Below are 3,324 nucleotides of genomic sequence, written 5' to 3'. Positions count from 1 at the left end.
TTCTAATTTTAGCTTTTTACAATTTTTGATTCCAAACAAAAAATTAAAAACATCTAAACAGCTGGTTCCAGAGTTTGTTGCTAAAATTAAAAAAAAAAAACAAAAAAAAAAACTGATGACACCTGTGTCACAAAAGTGTATTGTGATATAATCGATCATAATATCGATACTGTATTATGTAGCCTGGCTATAATGCTCACATTATCATGAGAACCCTTCAGTGAATGGTTTCTTTTTCACTCATCCTCACAGAACACACTCATACCACACTTTCTTTTCTTAAATGAGGTCTTGTATTCAGTTAAGTATGACATCTTAGCAGTTCGGTCAAGTGCACGGTATGTAGGGTCAGTCTTTGTTTGTGTGTCTGGCGTACTGCTCTGGGTCTTGTGCATGTTCCAGGCAGGATAGTGAGGTCTTCCAGAAGCACCAGAAAAATGCACACTGCTTATATGCGGTGGGCTCCAAAAGTCTGAGAGAACTAGTGAAAATGCTTCTATTTTGCATTCTTTTCTAATTTATTACACAATTTTCATTACAAATTATATTATTGACAACAACTTGAGTGAAAAGTAATATCTTTGAAATATTAACATGAATTTCAGAGTTTCTTAGTATCTTAGTTTCTTAGTATTTTTGCTTTAATGACAGTGTGCACTCGAGCTGGCATGGACTCCACAAGTTTGTGCAAAACCTTATGATCCATTTTCGATCAGATCCATCAGAGTATCGTCTGAACACGTGCTTCCGTAGAAGAGATTAGGCATGAGGAAAATCTGACCTTTTGTGCAAAGCATTTAACATGGTCAACATCACACATTATTTTAATATGACATATTATTGTAATATTTGCTTACATTTAAGTAGGGACCTAGAAATAGTGCAGAATCTTGAATATAAAATATTCAAGATATTGAACATTTACTTTCTTTGTTTTAAATATTTTAAAATTCTAAAACCTTCTGTTTATTTCCAATTTTAAATAAAACTAACCCTAGATTTTCAGTGTGGTCTTAGACTTTTGGACCTTACTGCAGGTCACTTCACTCCATTTCATGGCATGCTCTTAGCTACTCATCCATGTGTAGGTTGTATTTGTACAATTTACAACTAGTTTGTAAATACACAGCTTTAGCTCGTCCAACTGCAGATGATTGAAGCTTGCTGTTTATAGTCTGTATGCTTGAGATTGAAATCCAGGTTGTTTTTAAAATACACAGACTGTTTTGTTGAGTTCTTATAAGAAACTAAAAATTGTATTAGAAAATCTAATTTAGTATTTAAAGTGTTTTTGTATTACGAAAAGAACTAATTGTATTCCGATGTGCAAAGCAGACCACACAACAGCGGCTTATATGAGAAGGGGGCAGGGTGTGCAGTGTTGGGGCCATTTCCCATTTGCATATTCATAAATTATGCATTTCTGGACAAGTGTAGATGCCTTTGTGCATTTTCTGTTCTCTAATAACATTTTCAAACATGTTGTATGTGATTCTTATGCTACAGGATAGAAGATTTTAGAATTCTGTCCTCTCAGGTAGAAAAATACTATTTCCAACCACTTGTGTAGTGTTTTTCTTCACTGTGTGGAATAATCTGAAGTCTGTAAGAGGCAAGTAATACACATTCAAGGAGAATTCAGGGTTGTATTCCAAACTGCAATCTGGGTACTAAATAGGATGCCTCAATGGTGATCTATCTATCTATCAATAGTCTGGACACCATTGACATACATGTGGTTTGGGACACAGCCCATAATTAATTAAGAATTAAAAAAAAAAAAACTTTGTTGTACATGTCAGTGTGACTGTCGGAGTTACTGAGTGCCAGGTGAAATAGTAAACCATCTCTCTTTTAAAACGAGCTGATCTTTTAGCTAGTTTGCTAATGTTTCCTGGTTAGTCAAGTCAAGTCAGGTGGGTTTTTATTGTCATTCCTCTATATAGCTTATATGCATTGGAACAAAATGTTGTTTATCCAGGACCAATGTGCAACACGTAACAGTATGCAAGACTACATAAAGTGCAAATACAAGACAGTGTGAGATGAGCTGCAGGACAATAAATAGACACAACAGAACGATAAATACACAGGACACTAAAATTACAGAACATGGGCTGTAAACTGTAAAATATTTAGTAGTGTAGTGTAGCAGGGGGGCAGTCGTGGCCTAATGGATAGAGAGTTGGGCTTGCAACCTGAAGGTGAACCTGAAGGTTGTGGGTTCGAGTCTCAGGTCCGCAGGGATTGTAGGTGGGGGGAGTGAATGACCAGCGCTCTCTTCCACCCTCAATACCACGACTGAGGTGAGACCCTTGAGCAAGGCACCGAACCCCCAACTGCTCCCCGGGCGCCGCAGCAAAAGAGGCTGCCCACTGCTCCGGGTGTGTGTTCACAGTGTGTGTGTGTGTGCACACTTGGATGGATTAAATGCAGAGCACAAATTCCGAGTATGGGTCACCACAAGTCACTTCACTTCAAAGTAATAAGTATGTCTGTAGCAGCAATATGTTTAGCATTCCACAAAGTGTCTGAATGTTAACATTGTCAGTTTTATGCGTTATTATGATCCTGCAGTGCTCTGTTTAAAATTATTATTATTATTATAATTATAAATAATGTCATAGGAAAAATTGGAATTTGAGTTGTGGGTATAAGCACAAAAATAGTATTCAAACAGAATTATCATGTCAGTGTCAGTTACACCCAGGATAAGTGTAACAGGGAACCAGTGGAACCGTACTCACATTCACACACTCATTCACATTTACCTAGGGGCAATTTGGAGTAGGCAATCCACCCACTGGCATGTGGCAACGCTGCACCTGTAGAACGTCTAAACTGCCGTATAACACGTATGTGTTTCCTGCCAATTGGAACCTGACAACCCTGTTTTTGAATTACACTGAATTACTATTACAGCATTTCCAAGGAGACGTGTAATACAGTAGCTCAGGAGCTTAATTTTTTAGAGTTTGTTTTTCTGCCCTGCTTGTTTTCATTTTTAACCAAACTTCCTACGCATTGTAGCAGTTAAATTGTACCCTAACTTTAACCTCAGTAACCAAAAGGAACAAGGAAAACTTTGGTTCTTCCCCTCAAAGGTGGAGGGACTCACTACTGATCTATTTTGGCAAACACATGATTTTCTTTGACAGTCTTCTTCATAAAGAAATGAACTCCACATGGTACAGGAATATTTGAAACAGAGGACAGTTCAGCTGTGGATACAGTGCTATGCTTTCAGAAATGTATGATCTGTGTGTGTATGATGTGTGTGAAGTGCGTGAGAAAGACTCTCTGATCCTGGAGGCTTTTCCGGAT

At 37.7% G+C, this 3,324-nt stretch overlaps 1 protein-coding gene across 6 annotated transcripts in view; it reads left to right on the top strand.

The window, feature by feature from the left end:
• Positions 1-3,324, top strand: part of limch1b (LIM and calponin homology domains 1b) — a 112,449-nt gene that overhangs the window by 20,802 nt on the left and 88,323 nt on the right. The gene's annotated exons all lie outside the window — the stretch shown is intronic.

This window comes from Pangasianodon hypophthalmus, chromosome 7, assembly GCF_027358585.1.
Source record: "Pangasianodon hypophthalmus isolate fPanHyp1 chromosome 7, fPanHyp1.pri, whole genome shotgun sequence".
NCBI lineage: Eukaryota > Metazoa > Chordata > Actinopteri > Siluriformes > Pangasiidae > Pangasianodon > Pangasianodon hypophthalmus.
Note: the sequence above shows the minus strand (reverse complement) of the source record. Positions and strands in the feature narration are given on the sequence as shown.